Genomic DNA, 12,447 nt, shown 5'->3' with positions numbered 1-12,447 from the left:
TATAAAAATAGCCTCTAAATATTTTCCTGTGTAAAATTTCACTAAATTTTTAATTAATGGCAAAAAAGTTCAAAACATTTTCATTCACTATTTATATATCATTAAATCATATTACAATTGGGGGCATTTTTGTTTAATGAAATTTATCCATTAGAAGTCTACTACATAATAATGCTAAAAATGAAAACATGAAAAACATTAATCTAGTAAATGATAAGTAACAAACACTACATAATATTCCGATTTTATTTAACAACAATAATTCTTCAATAAATATTAAAATTTTATTCAATAAACTCAACTTTATAATTCAATCAATTTCATGAAAAGTTAGTTAGAATTGATTGCCCTACATGTAACCCCATCCTACCTAGGTTTTATTAATTTTTAGTTTTTTTTTTTCTAATTTTAATTTTACTTTTTTTTTTTTGAAATTTCAACATGTGTTTAATTAGTTTTTTATATAACTATTTTTAATTTGATATTATTATTATTATTATTTAAGTGACAGAAATTAAAGCAAGTTAAATCAATAAAATTGACGATAAAAATATATAGAAGAGATAAAGTACTAAAGTACACAATAAGATATAAATCATTTTAAAAATAAAGTTTTTTTTGGAATGTATATGATTCTTAACCCAATTTGAAAGATAAGTTCTCATGATTGCAAAACAAAGAATCTAATTCTTTTTTTATTATTATGAATAAATAACATTTTCAAGTCTAGTTGAAATTTTAATACAAGCTCAAGTAAGAATCATTAAGACACAATTGAAGAAAATTAATTACATTAGGTAGATGACTAAGCTTATTCTGTAGTTATCTGAAATAGGAGTTTTCTTTCAATTTTGAGTTGTTTATCTTATTTTGTTTAACACAAAGTTTAACAAAATAAAGGAACTATTTCGCCAATTGTGTAATTAATCAGTGTTGTGCAATTTATTTTTTTTCAAAATTCTTATAATTTACATTTTTTCTTTAATTTTTTTTCTATTGAAGGTGCAATGACTTAGCAATTCTAGATCTTACAGATTGTGAGCTATATATTTTTTTCTAGATTAAAAATAGAGTAAAAGACCATAGTTCTGAATAATAATAGTTAATTTTATAGAGATAATTATTTTTTTATAAAATTATTTTGACTAATGATATAGATACAACCGATTGATGACAATTATACTAATTATTTGTACAAGAAACATGATGATTTTAGTGATGAGAAAGATTAATAGATATTATTATTTTACACTTTCGAATAGAAGAAATGATAAAGGTTCTAGGGGATGATTATATGCCTCCTCACAAAGGAAATAATGTAGATAATGATGAAGATGATGACGATAATGGAGATCCTGATTTTGTGCGTCCTAAACAATAATACGGATGATGGCGATAATGACGATGATGGGGAAGATGATAATAACAATGATGGAAATTTAGGAGATGATTATGTGTTTTCATCATCATAATCATCATTTCTAGAATCTCCATCATCGTTATTATCACCATAACCATCATTATCATCATCGGCATCATCCTTATCATCTCCATTATTATCTTTGTTAGGACACATAATCAGAGTCACCAACATTGTCATTATCTACCTCACCATCTTCATTATTTTCTTTGTTAGAAGGTATATAATCATTATGTTGGAATCTCGATCAGTATCTCCATTATATTATTTCTTCTATTAGGAGGCATAACATCATTTTCATAATATTCATCATGATATTTCTAAATAAAATTAAATTCTTGCCTTATTATTAGTGTCATTTAAAAAAATTTACCTTATTTTAGTTAAGTAATCTTTGTTAGTTATCAAAGTGATAAATATGAATCTGGTCAAATCACAAGAAACCAAATTATAAAAGTCATTATTTGACGAATAGTGTAAAGTGATAAATATGGATCTGATCAAATCATAAAAATCATTATTTGACGAATAGTCATAAATATGAATCTGATCAAATCATAAAAATCATTATTTAATGATTAGTTATAAATATGAATCTGGTCAAATCATAAGAAATTAAATCATAAAAATCATTATTTGAAGAATAGTTAAAGTATTTTAGGATATGCTTCCGTTCACTAAAAAAGGACTAATAAAAAAATAATGTAACATAAATTAAATTGACCGAGTATATCATGATTTGAAGAAAATCAAAATAAAATTTATAATCTTTAGCACTTTAAATATGATTAGTCTAGACATATTTTTTTTGGCAAAATCACTTGCTTTCATATTTATATGAGTAGATATATTTAGGATTATTGTCTATGTAATTCTAATGTGGCCTACAATCACTTGCCATAATTTTTCTTGCCTTATTAGATCTCATTTAAAATTATTATTTTTACCTTATTTATTTTAACAAACTAATCTTTATTAGTAGAGCTGTCAATATGGGCTGGTCCACCCCATTCAGATTAATCCATACATGCTTTGAAATTTGATGGGTCAGGCTAGGCTAACCCATTTTTTGTGTGGACCAGAAAATGGTCGGCCCAGCCCACAAGTACGTGGGCTACGGTCTTTACCGGGCCAATCCTCTTTTTTTAAAAGTATATTTTTTTATAATTTTTTAAATTAAATTATAATTTAAAAATATTATCATAAATATCGACAAGAAAATATTACATGTTGTTAGTGTTACTACTTGTTAATCAAATGCACAAATAAAATTATCTTTATAATATTTATTAAATTTGATTTCAAGTAAAGGCATAAATAGCTAAATAGAAATATTAACCTATCGTTTTCCAATGATCATAATAAAACACAAAAACTATGACAATATTCCATAGGCTATGGCCTATGTAGTGATTCCCTAGAAATTTTAGGAGATTTTTATTATATTTAGTACATAATTTGTATTTAAATTGTAATATTTCAAACTTTAAACAAACTTTGAGTTTAGACTCTTGTTATTTTTAATACTCTATTTTTTTTTTATTTTTTAACTAATTTTTATTTGGCCCACGGACCAGCCCTATCCATATTTTTGAAGCACCACAAATTGGCAGACTTATTCAGGTCTGGCTAAAAATTCCTTTTCTCAAATGGGCTCCAAATATCGTAGTACAACCCTATAAAATCACGAATTAGGCCAGGCCTGCCCAATGGGCCTAGATGTCGGTTCTATTAATTAGATATCAAAGTGTTATATATGACCCTCGTTAAATCATAAATATCATTATTTGATGAGTAGTTAGAATATTCATGTCACTCACTAATACATTTTCTCTATTAAAAGGAGGCACGTTGGATGGTTCTTATTATGTATTTATTTATTCAATTATGTCTGCGACATATAGTTATAAAAAATTAAGTTGAATTAAAATAATATTTTGGTTGAATACATTAACGATTCTTTAAACTCAAGTAAAATTTATTTAGACACTCAAATTATGACTTATTTCTATTGAGAATATGAACACATGATTGTTACTCCCCGTAAAACTAGTAGGTGAAACTAGAGCCTTACGTGAGAGTTTTAGAGTTTGATGTGAGAGTTAATGTTGTAAAATGGCTTTCCGAACTTAGGGTGAGGGGTTTAGGGGTTAAACATCAAGGTACGACTCCCCAAGGACCAACCAAGGGGTCCTTGAGGAGGACCCTAAAGTCTAACCCCAAAGCTCCCCAAAATCTACCCAAGCTGCCAAAAAGATGTGACCTACGGATGGGACCTACTGGGCGTATGTCCATCGACGCCTCGTGGGGGAGGCTCGTAGGTCAAGACCCCAAGTGAGGGGTTGCCGACCACCACCCACGACCTTCAGGACGAGGCGTAGACCCACCCACGGTTCGTGGGTCATGGGCGTAGGTGTTGCATGTACTTTTTCCCAGGTTCGGCCAAGGTAAGTTGGTTTTAGGTAATTCCTAGTTTAACTATTTTAATGTGGGGTTGTTTTATATTATTTTAATAGACTTATATAAGTACTTTTAAACCATTAACTAACCTATTTACTTCATAAATCCCAAGACCCCCAAATCATAACCAACTTTACCCCCAAATATTTCTCTCACTAAAACCTCCATTGATCAAGAAGAAGAAGTTGTAGTCTAAGGTTCAAGAACTCATCTTTTCTACCCAAATTCATGAGGAATCTTCTACTTGTTTGTGTAAATTTACAAAGTGAGCCTGAGAGTCCCCAAACACTTCAGTAGAGTTTCAAACGTGGTAACTAATCGCTCATGAAGTGGTCAAAGAAACTTTTGAAACACCTGATGTAGATATGAATCATCACATTCAATATCTCTCGTTAGAATTTCTGGACTCTTACTTATTTGTGTATATTTGAAATTGAACCTGAGAGTTCAACCAAACACTTTAATAGGACATCAAAAAATGAAGTAATTAATCCTCACAAAGTGGTTAATTAAGGAAACTCTCGGGATAACCTTGATAGATTTAGAGACATAAAAAACTGCATTCATCATTTCCAGTACTTTCCAATTTGTACTCTTGCACTTCTACTTGTTTGTGTAAATTTCAAAGTGAACTCGTGAGTTCCCCCAAACACTTCAGTAGGACATTAAAAATGAAGTAATTAATTCCTAATGAAGTGGTCAAGGGAACTCTAGGGATCACCTTGATATATAGATGTAGACATGAATCATTGCATTCATCATTTCCTATACTTTTCAGCTCGTACTCTTGCATTTCTACTTGTTTGTGTAAATTTCAAAGTGAACCCGTGAGTTCCTTCAAATACTTAAGTAGGGCATTAAAAATAAAGTAATAAAGCCTTTATGAAGTGGTCACGAAAAGTTTCAAGAATACCTTGATAGATGTAGACATGAATCATCGCATTCATCATGTACTTTTGCACTTCTACTTGTGTAAATTTCAAAGTGAACCCGGGAGTTTCCCCAAACACTTCAGGAGGGCACTAAAAATGAAGTTATTAAACCATCATGAAGTGGTCAAGGGAACTCTTAGGATCACCTTGATAGATGTAGACATGAATCATTCAATTCACCATTTTCAACTTGTACTATTGCACTTATACTTGTTTGTGAAAATTTCAAATTAAACTTGGGAGTTCCCCCAAATACTTCAGCAGGACATTCAAAATGAAGTAATTAAGTATTGTGAAGTGGTTAAGGGAACTCTCGAGAACACCTTGATAGATATAGCATGATTCATTGCAATGATCATTTTTCATTAGTACCCTTTCATTTTAATGTTAGTATAAACTTCAAAGTGAGCCTGAGACTACCCCAAACACTTCAGCAAGACATCAAAAAAGAAGATATCAACCCCTCATGATGAAGTGGTAAAGGTAACTCTTAGTTACACCTTGATAGATGTAGCAATGTGAATCATTACATTTATATTTCCCGCTAGTTCTCTTGCGCTTTTACTTGTTTGTGTAAACTTCAAAAGGAACTTGGGAGTTCCTAATTAAACACTTCAACAGGACATCAAAAATGAAGTAACTAATCCCTTCTCATGAAGTAGTCAAGGGAACTCTCACCTTGATTGATATAGACATGAATCATTTCATTAATCATTTCCCGTTTGTACTCTTGCACTTCTACTTGTTTGTCGAAATTTCAAAGTGATCCCAGGATTTCCTCTAAACACTTCAGCAGGACATCAAAAATGAAGTAATTAAGCCCTCATGAAGTGGTCAAGGGAACTCTCGGGAACACCTTGATAGATGTAGCCATGAATTGTAGCATTCATTATCTACCTCTAGTACGCTTGCACTTTTACTTGTTTGTGTAAACTTTAAAGTGAACCCGGGAGTACCCCCAAATACTTAACATGACATCAAAAACGAAGATATAAATCCCTCATGAAGTGGTCAAGGGAACTCTCGAGAACACCTAGATAGTTATAGAAATGAATCATTGCATTCATTATCTCCCATTAGAACTCTACCACTTCTATTTGTTTGTATAAATTTCAAAGTGAGCCCGAGAGTTCCCCCAAACACTTCAGCAGGGCATCAAACAATAAAGTAATCAACCCTAATGAAGCGGTCAAGGGAACTCTAGGGAACACCTTGATATATAGATTATACGTGAATCATTGTGTTCATCATCTACAACTAGTACTCTAGCACTTCTAGTCGTTTGTGTAAATTTCAAAGTGAGCCCAGGAGTTCCCCCAAACACTTCAGCAGGGCATGCATCAAACAACAAAGTAAACCCTAATGAAGCGGTCAAGGGAACTCTAGGGAACACCTTGATAGACTTGAAAACCATTTTTGTACATCATCTCCAACTAGTTAGTAGTATAATACTCTTGCATTTTTACTTGTTTGTTTGATGTTGTTACAACATACATTCCTATTTATAACATTGTTTTGCTAAAAAATTCCATGCCAAATGTGAAAGTGGGGTTTGAACTAAGATGTGGGGTGACACTATATTGAATTTTGCTACAAATATGGGTAATATTAAAGTTTGAGAATATATTAGGAAAAAAAGTAATTCCTTCTCTAAATCCTTGTCTTTACACCTCATATTGTACTTTTTTTTTCCATGTCTTAAAGTTTGGGTGATGGCTTCCCTTGCTAATTATTATACCAAAGTTTTAACGTATGATATTTAAAATCTATTTAATTTAGTAGCTTTTAATTTGTATAATACTACATCTGGTCCTTATAACTACTATTTTTTATGATTAATTATTTTCTTTAATTAAACTATTATATACGATTTTTCAGAATTTTTTAAAAATATGTCAAATTTCTTTTAAATACATTTAAAAAATCATAATACAAATTCAAATCGTGATTTTTAAATACTTTGACTCTTGTGGGACGGAAGGGTGTGTATATTTTCTAAAGATATACTAGATATCTTGTCCAATTTACTTTATGATTGATAAAATAAAAGGTGTCAACAAAAATAATATAACGTTCATAAGTCAATTTTATTTGTGCATGGAATGTTCTCCTTTTATTTTGGTAGCTAAAAACTTAAACATGTAATTAGATCAGAGAATTTATATTCATATTTGCCTTCACTTGGATAACAATGCAGACCAGGTTCAATATTAAAATCTCAAGGAGTATATTCTTAGCTTTATGATCAGCCTATTGTTTATTCCAAGGAATATTTCTTGTATTCATACTTACTCCTCCGGTCTTACTAAACTTGGTTTAGTAATAGTGACATGTACGTTTTCTAATTTTGTATAGTTAACAAATTTAAGGTTATTCTATGTTGAAACAAAAGGTGTGAATGAAAAATGAAGAGTTGTGACTTTTATGAAGAGTTGTAGTTTTTCTGAAGAGATACGACTTTTCAAATAAAGGTTGTGACTTTTCTGAAGGATTGTGATTTTTCAGAAGGTTGTGACTTTTCTGAAGGACTGTGATTTTTTAGAAACGTTGTGACTTTTCCGAAGGATTGTGATTTTTTCAAAGGGTTGTGACCTTTCGGATAAGGCACAACAAACATTTATTCACACTACCCTTTATTGGCTATAAGTAGAGGGGTTTCCTCTCATTTTTTGTCAACGAAATTTCTGAACTACTTATTATTAATCTTCTGCACAACAAAATCTATTTTTCCAATTCTAAAAAGGTAAAAAGGGTTATAGATGATGCAATGTTTCTTAAGCAAGTGTAAGAAGTCGGATGAGAGTTTCTTTTTTCTGACAAAAACTATACAAGTTTTGTACAAATTTAAAAGTCCAGCATAATAAACAAAATTAACTATAACTATACAAGTTTTGTACAAATTTAAAAGTCCAGCATAATAAACAAAATTAACTATAACATCTCAACTGAATTAGTTCTATACAAATAATTATTCCCCTGCTTATGCCTTAGGGACTCCATTTGGATGAGATCAAGTTTGTAAGGTCTGATGGCTATCGATGGTAGGTGAGCCTGTGCAAAAATAAAAAATCCTCATTTGTAATACTCCATTTTGTCAAGGCATCTGCAACTTGGTTGTCCTCCCTGTAACAATGTCTAACCTCACAAGTAATAGTACTTGAAATATTTTGAATACGAGTAATGATAATCTTCATTTGCCAAGGGATATTGTAATGAAGTCGGATGAGAATATTATTGTAACATCTCGCAATTTAAAATAACTAGGAAGAAGCTAATAATTGGAAATAGTCATTTTTGGAAAGAATGAAAATCTGGAAATTTGTTTAAGTTAGGAAAAGTTAAGTTTTGGTCAACTTCAAACGGCTATAAATCCTAGATCAAGATGATTTAGGTGTACTTCCAGAAATGGTTGGAAAGCTCTTGGAATGATCTTTCCAACGCATCCGAGTTTGTGCGATTCCGAGTTCGTATGAATAAGTTATGCCCTTTGGAAGTTGGGCTATTGGATTAAGGAAAGTCTAATCCGGATTTTTGAAGGTTAATTTAGTCTTTTCCTTACCTAATTATTCTAATTCATTTTTAGGAGTTTAATTGGGATAAATCCAGATTTTAGTCAGTTTTAGAAAAGTGAATTTTCGCGCTAGGGCTTGGAGAAGAGGAGAAAAGAGGAGAAAGGAGAAGAACGTTCAAGGTTAGTTGATTTCGTCAAGGATAGCTTGTGGAATTCGTCGGGAGTGATCCCTACAAGGTATGTGAGATCACATAGCATTGGGTTAGTTCACCCACACGCCAATCATGATTCAATTCAACCAAATATGTGTGATTTGAAAGTAAATCCTTCGAGTTCTTGATGAAATTGGTTTGAATTCTTGTGGGTTGTTCTGTTGAAGTTTCTTGCAATTTGATTCATGTTTCCGGGTGCAATTTCGGTTTGAATCTATCATATATTGAGGGTATAAATGATCCTAAGTGTTTGGGGAAAGAACCAATGAAGTTTAGAGTGTTTAGAGTTGAAAAACAGAGAAGAAAAGTTGTCAAACACCTGGGTAAGGGGGTGGGGCGTCGCGCCAGCCAGCACGCCGCAAAGCAGTCCCTGAATGTGGGGCTCTGGGGAGATGCGCCATTCAGAGCGCCCCAACTTGGTCCCTGAATCTCAAGGGCTGGCACCCCGCGCCTCTTAGAGCGCCAGGGACGCTAGTTCTTCCCATTCTTCTCCCATCTTTTCGTACTTGTTCCTTAGCAATGTACCTATATTTTGTGTTCATTCCAACACTCTAAGGTACATCTAAACATGATGAAATCATCCATAAACATGAGATCATGAACCTTGAATCCGTAATCCAATTCAAGGAAAGTTAAGATCAAAGTCAAGAGAAGTAAGAGTCAAGTTAAGAGAAGTTCTTAGAGTTTTCCAAAAGTCTTTTCCAAATGTTTTAACTTTGTTTTAAGACTTAAAGTTCAAGTTGAGTAAAGAGTAAAGAGTAAAGAGTAAAGTTTGAAGTTTATTTCTTCAAAGGTATATGGGGACTATGTATTTCCAAAGGGTTTTAAATGTTTTTTTTCACATTTAAATAAGAACGGAAACTGAGATTTCCAAAGAGCCTTCGGGCTAGTTTTCAGAAAAGAGTAATAGCTTTCTAAATGAAGGAAGAAGGGAAACTGAGATTTCCAAGATAGCCTTTGAGCTAAGTTTTTGAGCACTAATCTCATATCACAGATGAAGTATGTTTTTTTTTTTTTTAAATATAAGAGCTAGTAAATTTTGGGAGTAGTATTGAGCACCGAATTGAGGGCGAGCATGAGTTCAGATAACTCATATCTCCATAAAATCATGTAGCCACCATGGGTAGAAAATGGTCATACTTTTTAGATGAACCCTTTTCACAATAGACTAGTGGATCCACTTAGTAGTTCAGGTCCTATACCTCTGGCCGGGTATAGGATGCGCTGACAGTGTGAGGTAGATCGCTGTATCAACGCTATAGCTCTTATGTGATGGTTGTCGGTTAGAGAAACTCTCACAAAAGTTATTGTATTTTTATATACATCAGTTTATTGTATTTTTACATATATTTCAGAGTTATGTTGTAACCTTGTATATACACAGAGTTGACATCATGTTTTTATATAGCTTTTCTCTATATTGCACTTGTTTTAAACTTCTTTATATTGAAATGAGTTCAGTTAAGTATTCATGAGTTGAGAAGAGCCAATGTAAGTGTTTCTTTCAGATTCCCTTTCAAGCCTACGTTGTTTTAGCATTCCAACTCGCATACTCGTACATTCAATGTACTGATGCCAGTTGGCCTGCATCGTCGTATGATGCAGACACAAGTAACTAGGATCGGCATTCCAATGCATCGTTGTCCAGTGAGCAGTTCAGAGTCAGTCGGTGAGCCTCCTTGCATTTCGAAGGATCTATTTTCATTGCTTTGTAGTTAGTTCATTAGGATGTTGTTGGGTTGTCCCAACATCCTTCTCAGTTGTTTTAGAGGCTTCATAGACAGTCAAATGTTAGTCCTTTGAGTCTTTTCATTATCATTTCTTATTGTTAAGACTTGGGTTGCCACTTTTGGCCAAGTTGAATGTTTTAACCTTTAAACATTCTGAGTTATTTTATTATTCAATTCAGTTAAATGTTATTGATCATTATAAGTATGAATATTTTCTTCCGCTGAGTTAAGTAAGCCAGGCCAAGGGTTTGCTTGGGGCCAGCAATGGTCTTCGAGTGCCAGTCCCGCCCAGGGTGTAGGCTCGGGGCGTGGCAATTATGAAACTGACTATATCGTACTTAATTATCACTTGTTCTTATTATCAAATGATAATAATCACTTTATTAACAAGAATTATTTTGGGCTAGTTGACAGTGGCGTTTAGCAAACAATTTTTGGGGGTAGAATGGTCTTTAAGACTTCATTAAAGTTGAAAAGTGACCAATAGACTCAACACTTAAGTCGTCATGAAGCAGTCAAGGAAACTCTAGGAATCACCTTGATAGATAAATATGCAAACCATTATGCTCATCATCTCTAGCTAGTATTCCTATTTCTACTAGTTTATGTAATTTTCAAAGTGAACCCGGGAGTTCCCCAAACACTTCAACAGGGCTTCAAACAACAAAGTAAGCCCCCATGAAGCAGTCAAGGGAACTCTAGGAAACACCACCTTGGTAGATTATACGTGAATCATTGTTTTCATCATTTTTAGCTAGTACTCTTGCACTTCTACTTGTTTGTGTAATTTTCAAAGCGAACCCGAGAGTTTCCCCAAACACTTTAGCAGGGCTTCAAACAACAAAGTAAGCCCTCATAAAGTGGTAAAGGGAATTCTAGGGAACACCTTGATAGATTATATGTGAACCATTGTGTTCATCATCTACAACCAGTACTCTTCCATTTCTATTCATTTATGTGAATTTCAAAGTGAGCCCGAGAGTTCCCCTAAACACTTAAGCAGGGCATCAAACAACGAAGTAAACCCTAATGAAGCAGTTAAGAGAACTCTAGGGAACACCTTGATAGACTTAAAAACCATTTGTGTTCATCATCTCCAACTAGCTAGTAGTCTCTTGCACTTCTACTTGTTTGTGTAATGTTGTGACAACATACATTCCTGTTTATAACATTGATTTACTAAGAAAATTACATGCCAAATGTGAAAGTGGGGTTTGAACTGAGTATGGGGCATTTATGTGGTCAAATAAATGAAAGAATATTCTAGCAAAATATATCCTAGCTTAAAAATCTTTCGATTGGGGATTTTAATGAATTAGTGAAGTTAAAAATTTTGAATTGATTCGAGCATTGTGGGGAAAAAGTGTTGTGTGAATTTTTTTTTCTTAAGTTCTTATAATTTGCATTTTTCCTTTTTTTTTTTTTCATATTGAAGGTGCAATGACTTTTGCAATTCTAGATCTTATAAATTTTTATCTATACTTTATTTTTCCAGATTAGAAATGAAAGTAAATGACCATCGTTCTGATATAATAGTAATTAATTTTGAAGAGATGAGTGTTTTGTTATAAAATTATTTTGGCTAATGATAGATACAACCACTGACAAGTACAATGATTATTTGTACAAGAAACATGTGATTTTAATGAAAGGGAAAATTAACGGATATTATTATTTTACACTTTCGAACAGAAGAAATTATAGAGTTGTTGATAAAGATTCTAATGGGATGATTATATGCTTCCTCACAAATAAAATAATGTAGATGATGAGGAAGATGACGATGATGATGGTGATCCAAATTATGTGCCTCCTAACAAAAATAATGATGAAAACAACATGGCTGAAAACGCTGATGATGACGGTGATGACAATGATAATAATAATGAAGGAGATCTAGGAGACGATGATTATGTGTTTTATCATCATTATCATCATCTCTAGAATCTCTATCATTGTTATCATCATCTTCATCATCATCGTTATCATCTACGCCATCATCCTCATCATTTCCATTGTTATTTTTGTTAAGACATATAATCAGAATCACCAACATCGTCATTAACGTCATCATCCTCTTCATTATTATCTTTGTTAAGAGATATGTAATCATTTTGCTAGAACCTCGATCACTTTCCACTATTCCTTCGGTTAGGAGATGTAAAATCATTTTCATAGTATT

Source organism: Solanum stenotomum, chromosome 6, assembly GCF_019186545.1.
Source record: "Solanum stenotomum isolate F172 chromosome 6, ASM1918654v1, whole genome shotgun sequence".
Lineage (NCBI taxonomy): Eukaryota > Viridiplantae > Streptophyta > Magnoliopsida > Solanales > Solanaceae > Solanum > Solanum stenotomum.
Note: the sequence above shows the minus strand (reverse complement) of the source record.